The sequence below is a fragment of the Polypterus senegalus genome, chromosome 7 (genome assembly GCF_016835505.1).
Source record: "Polypterus senegalus isolate Bchr_013 chromosome 7, ASM1683550v1, whole genome shotgun sequence".
Lineage (NCBI taxonomy): Eukaryota > Metazoa > Chordata > Cladistia > Polypteriformes > Polypteridae > Polypterus > Polypterus senegalus.
In genome coordinates this window covers 45,696,478-45,712,793 of record NC_053160.1, presented here as the reverse complement: position 1 = coordinate 45,712,793, position 16,316 = coordinate 45,696,478, and the positions used below count along the sequence as shown (strand labels likewise).

Below are 16,316 nucleotides of genomic sequence, written 5' to 3'. Positions count from 1 at the left end.
AAACATGGCATACAGACAATAGCGGAAATGTGCATACGCACAAAAAAATCCAGATGCATAAATTTGTGTGTATGCCAACTTCCATGTTCTTCCACTCCATGATTCCCGGGCAGCGTGAAAAGTAACCCTCGTGCACACACCTGCCTCACTACCCTGACTCCTCCCAGAATTATGCCTCTTTGAATATTCAAATCAACATAAATAGCTCCTTATGTTTTGCATTCTGTGAAAAGAGAACGGCAAAAGCACGGGGGAAAAAGAAGAATTTCAGTGAATACCAAGTGGAGGCAAGGAAAAATGCACTATTTTTTGGTTTAACAGGGAACAACAGAAGGAAGTTGATCAAGTAACAGAATGGCGGAGAAACTCAAAAGTTCAAGTTCAGGAAGTTGCACAGTGCCCGAAATAAATAAGAAGTGGTCAGATATTAAAGTCGCTGTGAAAAGGCGAGTCGTAGGCCATCCGACTCAGTGTCATATGGAAGCGTATTAGGGTACAGAAAAAAAAAAACAAAATAGGGACACAGTGGAAAAAAATGTCCAAATGTTAGCTTGTTTTCTCAGACAACAAATGACTACTTGTTCCAAGCTTTTAGAATGCAACCTCTGGAGGAAGTCACTGCAGATCACACAAAGGTCACACTTTGAGCAGCATTCTGAGGGCAAGGCTTTGGGAAGAACGTGTATCAATCATAGTTTATTCTACAAGGTGCTGATTAGGGATAGAATGGTGGCTCTGGTATAGGTGTCAGTCTAGGGTAGCCCCCCACTCTTCTAGTGGCCTGCAAACAACTGAATCTCCTGGTTAGACCCATCAGGGTCCATACATTGCTTTTAAGCATCTCATCATTGAGCTCACTGCTTATTCTGTTCAGCATCCTGACCATGGCAACCTCTTCTGTGATATGCTCCACAGAATCATCATGGAGCCAGCTTTGGATAAGGTTCACAAAGTTTTGAGTTTCTGCGATTATGAGGTGATATGGATAAATCTGACAAATTCAGAACTTAAGTCCCATGACGAGACATCTCATAGAGGTACAAAGAAGAATTTGCTGCTTCTTAAAGTCATAATCATCCAACCTATCCAGAGTAATATTTTGAATAACTTGCTGAGCATCTACAGTCAATAGAGTGGCCAGGATGAAAATCCAGTTTTTTTTTCCCAGCATATCATCATCACAGCTTGGCACTCAAATTTAAATAGAAAGCACACAGGATCATCAGAAAAGGAAATTTTTTGTAGCATATCTCTGGCACGAATAGAAACAGGAACCCTGTCTTCTGGATCAGGCTGAAGAGGTATATGCTGACCCTGAGGATAGTATGGAGTCTGCTGCTGCTGCTGATAAGTACCCATTTTGTGCAATCTCGATTCTGATACCACTTGTTGCATTTATGCTTCTGAGTTGCACAAAAGGACTGCCGGGAGGGTGCTTGCAAACAGATTTTATTATTCAACTTGAATAAACAGAATTGGAGACTTTATTTAAGCACACAGCAACAGTGGTGGTGATCCAAATGCTGTGTTATGAATTCCAGAAGTGAAAGAATTCATCCATCCAGTGGCTTCTCTTTCATTCTAAGGAGAACAGAAATGCATCACTCATTTCCTTCCCCTTAAAATAGTCCAAGCCGTTATGCCTGAGATAATGCTAATGCTCACATGTGTGACCAATATATGTGGTATATGCTCTGTGATGAGCAGAAAGGCAAGTAAGAAATTCATTATACTGGGTACACAAAACAATAAACTTTACTTGATTTGATTTCAGTACATGTGAGATTTTTGAGACTCCGACAGCCCCCCCAACAACACTGTACACTGACACTTGGTTAATGCAGGCAGGGACTGGTTGTTTGCTGCTGGTGCAAGTGCAAGTTCAAAGGTATCCCACTAAACATGTCTGGTTGATGCAGAAAACATTTAAAACCAGCCATTGACCTGGTCATGTGCTCACTTTCTGTCTTCTCTCCGAGGAAGGCTATCTGTTCTTATAATAAGAAGAAGGGAGCTCATGCAGGGTGACGTCAATGCCACTGCGTGCTTGATGTGTTTGTATGTGCTGAAGTGACAGCTCCTGTTTTGATGAATGCTTTGATCATATTCCTGTCTTGACAACAACAAAACTCCTTCTTTTTCGGAAACCTGGACTCACCTCCTCCTTTCTTGTACAAGTCTGTGACCGACACATCACAATATGTTGTATACTATGTTGTATTGTAAAAGTTTCATTGTGTGCTTTTTGTTGGTATTTTTTTATTGTTAACTGTGATGAGCAGAGGGGCAAATAAGAATTTCATTGTATTTACCACACATAACAATAAACTTGATTTGACGTGATTTCCATGATATCCTAACATCATAACTATGTGCAAAATGTTCTCAAAATGACAGTACACATGAAAAACAAAATGGTGATATAACATGAAAACATAATAACGTAGCCAATATATAAGTAAAAGTGAAAAATAACAGGTTTAGATACATCATAATGCAAAATCCCTAACTAATCAAAAATAAACAAGAGAAGCACAAAAGAAGTTTAAAATAGATTGGATAATAAGGAGATCAGACTATGACTAATATTTTTTTTAACATACAGTATCGACATGATTTGGCAAATCAAAGGTGGCAGTGTATTTTTATGCTAGGTAAGATAATTCAGCTTTATACTGTAAACACAATCACAACAAAGTAAAATACTGTAAGATTTTATTTCTGGCTTCTATAATATAAGGTAAAGTAGTTATACACAGTTATCATGACACTGGAGACTAATGACATGTTGCATGTTAATTAGCACTTGCAAGTAAGAATTTTACTGTCCTCTGTATGCATTACAATAATGACTCTCTAAACCTATTAACAATTACAACAATACCTGAAAATGAAACATCTTTACTAATTTAGTATTCAGTTCTAGATGCCAACTCACCTTACATATACATATTTTTCCTCACTCCTTGCTTATATTAGTTTTCCTTTTCTGTTGAATGCCTGGCAGGAAAGAGCTATTCATGCCTGTTCATAACATCACTTCTGGTGTCAGGAATCATTCAATGCTGTTATAAAGCTCAAAGTCTACTTATCTGAACATGTGTGGTGGCATAAGTAAAACAAGTTGCCCTCATTTCCTTCAAAGATTGTTGTACTGGGTTAGGATAAGAAACTTCTGAAAAGGAGACATAGTCAGACAAAAGTTCACGGATATTAAAGATGAACAGAAAAAAAAGGGGATCCACATTATTGACCAAAACTTTAAGAAAATTAAACAGCAAATATCATCAACACTGCAGAAAAGGAAACATTGCTCAGGTTGAACATAACAAGGTACACAGAGTTACAGTAAACAGCACAGTAAACAATAAATAACAGCATCACTTTATAGACAGTAGTACAAAAAAAACAAAATAAGTACAAAATAAACTTGATTTAATATAATATTGAGTGGAGGAGAATAGAAATAATGAAAGACAGATATGAATCAGAGACTCTGTTAAACTATGCAGCAGCAAAGAAACTGTTTGTTTGTTCAGTAGCTCTTGCGTTTAGGAACCAGGAACATTTCCTTGATGATAATAACTGAAAGAGATGGATGCCCAAGTAAGTGTAACCTTTGGTTACATTTCTAGCACATTCCCTGACCCTTCATGTATGTATTTAGGACCTCAGTGGAGACCAATTCAGGGTTTATAATGTCTTCTGCTGTCCGAGTATCATGGTGCAGTTTATGTTCAGAGTGAGCAGAGGCATTGCCATGCCACACAGTTTATAGAGGAACTGAGAATGCTTTCAGTGACAGCTCTATAAAAGTATACCAACAGTGATTTATGCAAAGTTAAACTTTTTAATTTTAAGGAGCAAAAAAAAAAAATACATCCACTCCTCAGCTTTTTTGATACAAGCATTTATGTTTTTCATCCCATTTTAGATTATGATTATGATGATGATGATCCCACACTGTCCTCAGTGACATCATTCATAACTAGGGGAGTAGAATGTGGGGAGTGTCTCCTAAAATCCACAATATGTTCTACTATTTTAAGGGAATTCATGTTGAGGGTGCACCAATTCACCAACCAACCCATCTCCCTTCTCCCTAGCACCTCATCTCCATCTGTCATCTGATCAATCAAGGTGATGTCATCAGCAAACGTCAGCAATTTAAACAGATGTCTCACAGAAGTTGCAGTCATTGGTGTAGAGAAAGAAAAGGAGAGGAGACAGAATGCAGCCCAGAGGGGACCCTGTTCTCAGAGTCAGATGTTTGCTCATCTTCATTGTCTGACATAAGTTACTTAGAAACTCAAAGATCCAGAAATGTGTAGCATAGTCCACATTCATGCTGAGACATTTGCTGTGGAGAAGATCTGTTATGATTGTTTTAAATGCAAAACTAAAATCCACAATTAAGATCTTTTCTTTTGCCAAAAGTAAATGTTACAGTATATGTTATTTACCATCGACCCATAATATCTTAAGTAAACTTTACTTTAATGTAAGTTGTTTCCATGAAATGTAACAAGGTTACTGGTTTGGTTGACCTCTTACTCATTGTTTGTCCATTTGCAGGCCACTAAATCTTCCTGTGTTTCAGTTTAAAGAAACATATATTAGCAAATATTCACCATAGAGAGGTGTTACATGAAAATTAATCCTTCATATTTAAGTGTGGATTAGCTAAATCATGGCCATGTTGTTTATATTCTACTAAGGGGTTCACCCCCGGCTCGCTTTGCTCGCCAACAGCTTGCACTACACGCCAGCCAATTTGCGTCTCTGCCGCTTGAGTTGTGAAGGGGGGGCTGAACACACCCCAAGGAGATGTGGTCACTCCTCCAAAGCCCCCTCTTAAACGGTGATACAATGGGAAACAGTTTTTTTTTTACCTCCTCTTTGCTCGATCAGCTGCTGGCTTGCTGCTGCTGCTGCTGCATGCTGCGTGATCTGCACCTCGCGCTTCCAACATCTGAAAGCCTGTAAAGCAGCTGTCCTACTCTTTCACTTTTATTTCCGACCCCGGGTGTGGTTAAATCTCTTGGCACAAAGTCTCATCTCGCGGGACATGAGTTCATGATATTTTTTAATTTAGAATTTAAAAACGGAATAAGAATCTGAAAATCTAACAACATCACATTAAAGTTCGATAAACTCTGAAAAGAATGATACTAAACATATATGGACCACTTGAAAAATGGCAAAAAATCATATTTTGCATGGTTGGATCTTCACAAGGTTCCAGGTAGAGCTTCAACATGCAACAAGAAGAAATGGGAGTGAGACAAAACATTTTTTGAGCATTCAATTAATTGAAAATAACGATTAAATTGAAACAGGCTATTTTACAGCTGATCAAAATTTTAGGACCACATGCCTTTAAAAGGCCAAATCTGTGCAAAGATGTGGATTCATTGTCATTTTCTGTCAGGTAGTCACACGTTCTGATGGCAAAGGCAAAAAAACTCTCCCTTTTTGAACGTGGTCGGGTTGTTGAACTGCATAAGCAGGGTCTCTCACAGCGCGCCATCACTGCTGAGGTGGGACATAGTAAGACAGTCATTTGAAATTTCATAAATGATCCTGAGGGTTATGGAACAAAAAAGTCAAGTGGAAGACCCAAAAAAATTTCACCAGCACTGAGCTGGAGGATCCAATTGGCTGTCCGTCAAGACACTGGACAATCCTCAACCCAAATTAAGCCCGTTACTGGTGCTGACTGAAGCCCCATAACCATCAGACGGCATCTGAGACTGAAGGGCTTCAAAAACAAAAAATGTCTTCAAAGACCTCATCTCCTTGAACGCCACAGAACTGCTCGTTTGGACTTTGCAAGAGAGCACCAAACATGGGACATTCAAAGGTGGAAGAAAGTTTTATTCTCTGATGAGAAAAAATTTAACCTTGATGGTCCTCATGGTTTCCAACATCACTGGCATGACAAGCAGATCCCACCTGAGATGTTTTCTCACGCCACAGTGGAGGAGGCGCAATAATGGTCTGGGGTGCTTTTTCCTTTAGTGGAACAATGGAGCTTCAGTAAGTGCAGGGGAGTCAAACGGCCACTGGCTATGTCCAGATGTTGCAGAGAGCCTTCCTCATGACTGAGGGCCCTCGTCTGGGTTTTTCAACAGGACAACGCTACAGTACACAATGCCCGCTGGACAAGGGACTTCTTCCAGGAGAATAACATCACTCTTTTGGCCCATCCTGCTTGTTCCCCTGATCTAAATCCAATTGTGAACTTTTGGGGATTGATGGCAAGGGAAGTTTACAAAAATGGACAACAGTTACAGACAGTAGATGCCCTTTGTGCGGCCATCTTCACCACTTTGAGAAATGTTCCCACTCACCTCATGGAAACGCTTGCATCAAGCATGCCGCAACGAATTTTTGAAGTGATCAACAATAATGGTGGAGCTACTCAGTACTGAGTTCATGTTTAGAAGTTTAATTTCTGTTTTGGGGGGGTTTACGGGTTTTTTTGGAGGTGTGGTCCTAAACTTTTGATCAGCTGTGAAACAGCCTGTTTCAGTTTAATCGTTGTTTTCATTAAATTGTATGCTCAAAAAATGTTTTGTCTCACTCCAATTTCTTCTTGTTGCATGTTGAAGCTCTACTTGGAACCTTGTTAAGATCCAACCATGCAAAATATGATTTTTTGCCATTTTTCAAGTAGTCTTAAACTTTTGATCCGGACTGTATATGTAGGTTTTAAAATAAGCCCAAATTAAAGCATAACAAAAAAATGTCACATAAAAACATCACATAACATCGCTGTACTTTTAGGCTTAGGATTTTATATATAGAGAGTATATTAACAAAATGTTAATGGACTGTGAATGTTTCCTCTCCTGATTGGGGCATGGCTGGCACCTGATTAGCAAAGGAGTAATCCTGCAGGAAAACCAAAAGAACCACAATGGTGATGATAAAGTGCTTCAGTGTGCCAGGGGAAAAACACAACATCAACTAGGCGACAGTATACCCCAAAAGTGTGAATGGAACCATATAAGTAAAACATGCAATGATATCAGCATAGGAAGGAGGCCCGTCTTTACTGACTTAGATTAAACTAAAACCGAAGAGAGCAGGCAAGAAACCATAAGACCTCTAGGCTGAGAATATTGTTATGATGTTTCTTATGTAATAATAACACCAAGGAGAGGAGGCCAGTATTTTCCTGTCCACTTGGTGCAAGACACATGGTTACTGATTAGAATGACTGTTTTTATAAGAAGACAAAAACTTTAGAGGCTGATGGGTACACCTGGCCCCACAAGAGCTACACATAGGGATTGCTAGCATGGTTTTCCTGTAGTGTTTGCTTCCTGTGGCTAAAGAGAGCTGCCCCTAACTCAAGGTGTGATTCTGGAATTTGTAATGAAAAGCTGTGTTAAACCAAAGGTAATGTGAGTCTCGAATTATGAGGCAAGTTTGGGACAAAGTTTGATTGTCATGACTAAAATCAGAAGATGGGAAGTGTACAGGTAAGAACGGGAGATGAGGATAGTGAGTGTCCCTTGGTAGCGTTTATGAGATGGATAACTTAGTGACTCACTTGCCCTAATAAAAAGGGCTCACGAGATAAACAAGTAGTAGGATTTCTTATTTTATTGCTTTTCCTTTTTACTTTTTGTTCTCCCTAGGCTGATCACTACCTTATGTGCTTTATTAAAAAACATATTGGCATTATTCTGAGAATGAGAAACAAATACATTAGTAAAGATTTTACTTATTTTACTGTACACCTTTTTGACACATTACTATTAGCTTACTTCAAAAAGTCATTAATTTCTAAGTAATAGCATTATGTCAGTTGTGGTAGAATCCTGAATGGAGCAATAAATAGTATAATGAGAGTTAAAGTTAAACCTCATTTGATACACCCATAATATTAACTATGTGACCTATTATTTATGTTTACAATTATTTATAATTATGTTAATTTAGAACTGCCATATACTGTATGTAAATGATATGCTTTCAGTGTCATTATTTTTCCAACCCCTTCAAAGTTATCTTGTCTTTTTAAAAATAATGAGCAAGTTATATTAAGTTCTCAGTGCTACATTATTTTTTTTATATGGCTCTGGAAGAATTTTCTGTATAGACCTAAATGGAATTTGATTGAGAAAGGAGAATGTTTACTTTTAGAAAAGTTATAACTGTGATTGTACAGGCAGTGATTATCACACTGATGGCTAAGAGCTGATTTTTAGTGTGCTTTACTTGAGTGACACTGAAGAACAAAGGAGGGGGGCCTGCAATACAAAGATGTGATTTTTGCACAGAGGAAACCTCTCACAGTTAGTCTGATTAAAGTATATCCCTGAGAAAGTAAAAAAATTAGCAAAAGTGAATTCTACTGTGAAGAAAATTAAACCAATGCTTTTTGCTTTTCAGGCTTCCTTAGGTGTGACAATTGCTTGTTTGCATGATTCTTGGTAGGTCATCAAAACATGCAGGTGGCATGCTCTCTTTTGATGTTTCGTAGACTTTTTTCTCTTTGTATTTTGGTTTCAGTCCAGGACTGAACTGCACACCTTTGTGTTCTCTTTGACATTTTAAGGTGTAAGGCTTTTACCTCAAAGAACAACCTAAATTAGACAGTGGATCATTGAAGAATTTAAAGGAAATTAGTATCTCTGTTTGGCACCTGTTTGGTTGTACAATTTGTAACCTTAAAATGATATATTTAAATTAGAAATGTATTTACACATCTGCCAGAGTCAGTGTAGTCTGTTATTATTGCTGTGGCAACACATTGACCCGTCATCATATCATGCAACTTACTGTAATAACTGAATCTCTATAAGTTAAATCCTAAAATACAGTGTGAAAAGATCCTATTAGAACTACTAAAAACAAGACTGTTTACTGAGTTTATTTCTGATTATATGTTTGAAAAAAAAATAAGTAAGTTCACATTTTGCTTCTGTAAAAATAAATAGGACTGAATTTATAAACCACTGATCTATGGAATTGAACGGTGCAGGATAATTCTCAATTATAAATCTCTCAGACTTCAAACTGTGGTGGTTGAGATCACCATAGCACTCACGAAATTCTGAATATAAGCCATATTTGATTGAAAATTGTTATTGAATGAGTCATTTAATCTACAGTATTGTATATACAGTGTCTGTATGCATAAAATGCTAATGCCTGTCTATCTGTCTGTGTGTTGGCCTATTGCACTATTACTGGGGCTAGAATCTTGATCTTTGTTTTAATCGAAAGCTTATTATCTGATACATTCTGAAAATTCAAACAAGTTTTGGTAGCAGTAACCTGGTGGGCGCTTTACTGGTGGGCAAAAAAGTTCATTTTAATTAAAGCACCATTCCTGCATGCTCGTCTATTGATAACTCCCCAGTACAGTGGAACCTCGGGTCACGACCGTAATTCATTCCAAAACTCCCGATTTGGTCATGACCCCAAGTAATTTCCCCCATAGGATTGTATGTAAATACAATTAATCCGTTCTAGATCGTATGCGCTGTATGTAAATATATATTTTTAAAGATTTTTAAGCACAAAAAAAGTTAATTATACCATAGAATGCACAGAGTAATAGTAAACTGAATGTAAAAACAATGAATAACACTAAGAAAACTTTGAACAGAGAAAACGAACATTGCAAGAGTTCATGCTATAGCCTTACGAACCGTTCTCTGTAAACACTTTTTTAAATAAGCTTTAAGCACAGGGAAAAAATGAACATTTGAAAAACCCATAATTTATACAAAAACTAACCATAAACAACCAAGAAAACTAACCTTGCATGAGTCGAGTTCTGGAATAAAGGAAGTGAGGAGGAACTGGGTGGAGAGGAGATTACAGTTTTGAGGTAAAGTCTGTGAAGATGCGGGTTCACTGCATGCTCCCATCTTGCTTCTGGGAGCCATTTAACCCATCACCGTCGGTAATTTTACCAATGAGCACGACAGTGAGGTGCTACAATGAAGCAATCGGATGGTCCAAAAAGTGCCAAGTGCTTTTATTAAAATCAACAAAACAACAATCAGAAACAAAGTACAAATTAAAGTGCAGTGCTTTCCGAATCCTTCAATAAATAAATATCCCATAAAAACAGAAGTGAAGTAGAAGTTAAAATCCAATAGAAAAAAAGTCTTCATTAAATACGAGATCAAAACAATGCTCGAAGCAGTCTCTTTAAAAACAAGCCCGGTGCATTCTTTAACTGCCTTCTTGGTCTTCCCGCCTTCTTAAACTGCCTTCTCTCTCTCTCTCTCTCAATTGCTCTCTCGTGCTCTCTCTCTCTCTCTCTCTCACTCGCTCAATCGTTGCACAGGGAGAGACTGAATACGTGCAGAAATCATCGGCGCGTATGAACTGGAAGGGAAACTGGCTTGTTTGTCACCCGAGTGTGTGGTCATGAACAGATGCAAAAGTTTGGCGAACTTTTTGGTCGTAACTCGATTTGTACGTGGTCCGAGATGTTCGTGACCCGAGGTTCCACTGTACATAGTAAACACATGTTCAGAATTAGTAAGGAATTGTACGTTCCTATGTTTTTAAACAACAGGCAGAGAGTTTACTTTTGTTTTGGGATGGATCTGGTGGAACTGGAGGTCCATGTGTTTCACTAGTTAACTAATATTTCCTTGTGTCATACAGGTATTCTGTATCTTCTAATTTTAATCAAACAAGTCATCTTAATTTAGAGTGCAAAAAAATGTTCAATTTTTCAAAAGTTTTTAATTTCTATTTTATATTTTTTGCACCCTGTGGTGGCTGGGATTGGCTCCAGCAGACCCCCGTAACCCTGTAGTTAGGATATAGCGGGTTGGATAATGGATGGATGGATGGATATTTTTTGCATAAAATTCTAATTATTATTATTATTATCAATGTAATTTTAAAAATAATATTTACAAAGCCATGCATTTTTAAGAATACGTGGGGAACAAAAAAGACAATGAATACACTTTTTTCATTTTGCAAATTAAAATCCACTAACTAAGCAAATTATTAAAAACACTATATTAATACTGGGTAGAGCCTCCTTTTCCTTCAAAACAGCCTCAGTTGTTCATGGCATGGGTTTCACAAGACATCTGAAGTATTCCTTTGAGATTCTGGTCCATGTCCACATGGGTTCATCATGCAATTTCTGCAGATTTGCCAGCTGCGCATTCATGTTGTGAATTTTCCGTACTTTTACATCCCAAAAGTGTTCTAATGGATTTAGATACAATGAGTGGGAAGGCCACTGAAGAACACTGAACTCATTGCCATCTTCATGATGCGAGTTTAAGATGACTTTTTATTTGTGGCATGGTATGCTATCATGCTGTAGGATAGCCATTAGAAGATGAGTAGATTGAGGCCATGAAGGGATGCCAGTTGTCGGCAACAATACTCAAATAGCCTGTGGTATTCAAACAATAATGAATTGGTATTAACAGGCCCAAAGTGTGCCATAAAACATTGCCCACACCCTTACACCACCAACCGGCATCCTGGACCATTTACATAAGGAAGGTTTGGATTCATGCTGTGGGTGCCAGATTCTGCCCCTTCCATCTGTGTGCTTCAGCAGAAAGCGAGATTCAACAGACAGAGCTCTGTTTTTCCAGTGGTAAGCAGTCCAGTTTTGTTGAGCCTATGTCCACTGCATTCTCAGCTTTCTGTTCTTGGCTGAATAGAAATGGAACCCAACATGGTCTTCTACTGTCTTCAGGGTTCCACGTTTTGTGCATTACGAGGTGCTTTTCTGTTTACCACAGATGTACAGAATAGTTACATAAGTTACCATACTGTAGTCTTTTTGGTAGCTGGAACCAGTCTGGCCATTCTCTTCTGACTTCTCTCATCGACTGATGAGTGAAGTGCTTCCATCTGCAGAACTGTCACTTACTGGATTTTTTTTTTTGTTTTTCACACCATTCTGAGTCAACTCTAGAGACTGTTGTGCATGAAAATCCCAGGACATCAGCAATTTCAGAAAAACTCAAAACAGCTCATCTGGCACTAACAATTATGCCATGGTGGAAATCATTGAGATCCCATTTTTTTCCCAATTCTGGTGTTTGGTGTGAGGATTAAGTGAAGCCCCGTACTTGTATCTGCTTGAGTTTATGTTTTGTGCTGCTGCCACATGATTGGCTGATTTGATAACTGCATGGACAAGCAGGTGTACAGGAGTCTCATACATTTGCTCCATGAGTGTATACTCATTCTGTGATGGCACCTACTGTATATACTGTATGAATAGATTAAGACAGTGTTTTGTCATTTTTGATTTGTTAAAAATTGAAAAAGCAAACAAATTTAAGGTAAGTCATTCTCTTTACTTGCAAAGACATACAGCTTTTTCCAATCTGTCTAATCAGTGTCATTTTTATCAGTGATATCAAAAATACTCTGATGTCTTAAGCTTATGAAGTGTGCATCCTTTTATTACAAATGTCCTAAAATTGTTAATTTCATGGATGTTTCAAAATATTTTTATTGGTCTATATATTTTCTGTTTCTTGTACTATGTAGAACATGGCTAAGCGTTAGAAATTCAAATATTCTGTTTTTATTGTTCAGTTGTTGACAATGTGTTATGTCTACAATTCCTCACTGGTCTCGTCTGCACTGAGTTCTTTGAATATTTTATTCAGCAGTGTTGGTTTGCATCAGTCATAAATATAACTATATTATTTTTATAATGTTTTGATGCAGAAGTTACAAAAAAGAATGTATAAAAAGATTTATGTTTCAGTTCTCAAGAAGGTGCCACACACAGCCTTGATTTTTTGGCAGTTCTCAGCACATTTTTTTTCTTATCCACAGAATTAAGATGAGCTCATACCTCATCTCTTTCTTGATACCTCTTTGATTTCTGTGTTTGTTGTCTTTGCATTTTTAGGAATGTGCTGCCGTAACACCTTGTGAAGCTCTGAAAGACTTATTCTGGAACTTGGCACATTCAAATTTCTGCATTTTGAACACCATACATTCCTATGTTTCAACCTTGTTTTGGATTTTGGCTTCTTGTGCAAAGTGGTGCTCTATTGCATACTTTTTGTCATAAGAATTTTAATGTTCGGTTTGTTGATACAAATACAAGAACAGAAATGAAAATTGTATATTCATGGTAACAAATAATAAAAAACAGCAACTGAAAAACAGTCTATTTGTTTTATTGTAATGCATTAATCCAGTAGTGGAAATACAACTTTCCATTGATTTTTAAGGGACCTGACTGATTACAACCATTGCTCTTTACCAAAATTTCCGGTATGTAAATTGAGAATGAGTATTCTTCATTAAAATTTAGTGTTTATTATGTACACATTCAAAAACTAAATATACAGTACAAGCACGACCCAGTTAAAGGCATTCAATTTTTAAACATACTGAGTCATTGTGAGTGTTATAATGGCATGACGTTAACAGATGAGCAATGAGAAATATAGAAAGAGAAAACTTTTTTTATTTTTAATCAGCATCCCGGAATATGCTGTTTCAATGTTATTATAGGTAGAAACAAGGTTGTATCTTCTTATTACCATTTACTGTATGTGTGCCATACTTATGCAGGACTCCAAGAAAATGCTTGACTCCCTGTACTAATAAATCAAATAACAAAATCTTTTCATAGGGTGATGTGTGCTTACACTTTCCTGCAAAAACAGCTGGACTCCACAATACACATACTTTACCATTAGAACCTCATTAGCATGGAATTTAATTTAGTTAGGCTCATCTGAATAAAACAGCATTACAAACAAATAATATTGTATAAGGAAGCAGTAATCATTATTGCTTAATATGACACAAATAGCCACATTACCTTAAACACCCTAGGATTTATCATGTTTATGAGATCACCTAACACGTAAGGTACTATCTAACCTCTTAAGGCCGTGTCACATTAGACGACTTTCCACACTCTAGTGAATCCAGTGGCATAATGTGACTATCACCAATGTAATCTACGACTCACTCAAATATAATCAAATTTCTTTGGTCATAGGGATGAGCTCTGTGAGAATAAGAGCTGTCAACCAATGAATGCTCATCCAGAGTTATAATTCATATAATGCAGTAAAGAGGAATTGGAAAATGGGTACTTTGGACCATCTGATATCTTGTTTTTTACGTAACATAACAGAAAGGAAGAAAGAAGGCAGAGATTGTGGCTGAACTCTTTTTAACTGTTAACCATTCATACAGCTCCAGCTCCAACAGGCAGTAAGTCATTGGCTTTCACAAAAAGAGGCAAGCAAGACTATGCTGGAAAATCATCACACAATTGCTAAATATGATAGGGATAGCAATTTTCAGCCGTTTAGGTTGACATAATCCAGCGATGAGATCAACCACCGCGGTTGGCAAGTGTGACATACCCCACATAATGTGACGTTGGCTTTAAGGTCTTTTCCAGATGGGGGATAGAAAGAATGTGAAAACCATCTCTGTAACTTTTACCAGTAACCTCTTACCTGTCTGTCTAAATGTCTGTGTTGTACCCCATGTGTATCAAACTCTGGACCTCAATGGCAATCTGCTACCTATTTGGGGATGTCTTTCATGTCATATGTTTGCTTCAATTCAGTTTGCCACCAATAGAGGGCTTCAATAAGGTAACCCTATGAGCCATTAAGTAACCACAGATGGACAGGGAATGAACAGTCTAATGCCCCAGTCGTCTAGCAGCACTCAGACAGAGTCATTGACTTTAAGCTTTCGCTCACTGTATGTACTGTATTTGAGTCAGGACTGATAACAGCAAGTACAAAGTGATATACAGAATTATGCAACCTTTGGTGGGTGGCTAAGTATTCACATAGTCCCATTGGCAACTGCAAAAGTACTCATGAGCATCCCAGGTGGTCTAGCTCCTTTACTGAAAAAATAAATGTCCTCAACCAAAATGAAGATATGTATACAGAGAGAGATAAAGCTCTCAGAAATAGTCAGTTTTTGTAAAAACAAAGCCACCTACCCCACCCCCAATTTCTCACCAAAACCCCCCTACCTCACTGCCATGTTTAGTGGGAGGACATGCTGACATTTTACAGTTTCTGAAAACGCAAAATTATGTGTACATCAAAAAGTTACAAGATGCCATTATCACTATGCTTAAGGTTAGTTTTCTCGGATTCAAAGCTAAGCAAAACTGTTTACAATTCCACTTCTTGTTTCAGTTTCCCCAGCATGCATTGCCCTGCTGTTTAGTTTGACATGACTTCAGACTAATAGCAAAAGGCCTATTTCCTGAAAATCCTTAAATATACTTCAATAGAATTCTCAAAATTACTTATAATCCAGTTCAGGTTTGTAAGGGGGCTGCTGCCTATCTTAGCAGTCCTGGGCATAAGGCAGTGAACATTCAGAATAATGTCAGTTCATCACAGGGCTGTACTTGCTGTACATAAAATTCTTCTATATCAATTTGAATCTAAGTCAGGATATTATGCTGTGCAAACACTGCACAACTTTTTCCAAGTTCTGGGCAAGAGACTTCTCACATTGCATGATAGAGTCGCCATGTCGTATATGTGCTCAAACTGTATGAACACATTTGGTTTGATTCATATGTCACGACCTGGGTGCTCAGACTATAAGTGTCCAGTACATGGTCCTGACTGATAGTTTTACCCATTCAAAAAAACATGATGGCCACAGGGTTCTCAAAATGTCAACAAAGAAAGGAGCCGACTCCCTGACTCTTGCCGCACTATACTCTAAAAACAGAAAGAAAAGAAAAAAAAAGATGTGAATGGACACACAAATAGTTGAGGTTCAGACAACACGGTCTGTCTGTTTTACAGAGAGAATCAGAGGTATGTAGTCTATGTAATTTACTGTTGTGCGTGTTTATTTAACCTTCTTCCAGTAAAGGTTTCCTAAGATGTTTTTTTATTGGTCATTTACATGCTTATTTTTATATGATATTTATCCATCCATTATCCAGCCCACTATATAATAACTACAGGGTCACGGGGGTCTGCTGGAGACAATCCCAGCCAATACAGGGCGCAAGGCAGGAAACAAACCCCGGGCAGGGTGCCAGCCCACCGCAGGGCACACACACACACACACACACACCAAGCACGCACTAGGGACAATTAAGAATCGCCAATGCACCTAACCTGCATGTCTTTGGACTGTGGGAGGAAACCCAGGCAGACACAGGGAGAACATGCAAACTCCACGCAAGGGAGGACCCGGGAAGCGAATTCAGGTCTCCTAACTGCGAGGCAGCAGCGCTACCCACTGCGCCACCGTGCCGCCCTATATGATATTTAGGTTTTTGAAATTCAAAAATGTGAAAATAAGCATGACAACGC

General features: G+C 38.0%; 1 protein-coding gene across 1 annotated transcript in view; it reads left to right on the top strand.

The window, feature by feature from the left end:
- Positions 1–13,146, top strand: part of gc (GC vitamin D binding protein) — a 149,659-nt gene extending 136,513 nt beyond the window's left edge. Inside the window, exon 13 of the mRNA XM_039758572.1 lies at positions 12,887–13,146. The gene's annotated coding sequence lies outside the window, so the exon portion shown is untranslated. The remainder of the gene's footprint in view (positions 1–12,886) is intronic.
- The last annotated feature ends 3,170 nt before the right edge of the window (positions 13,147–16,316 follow it).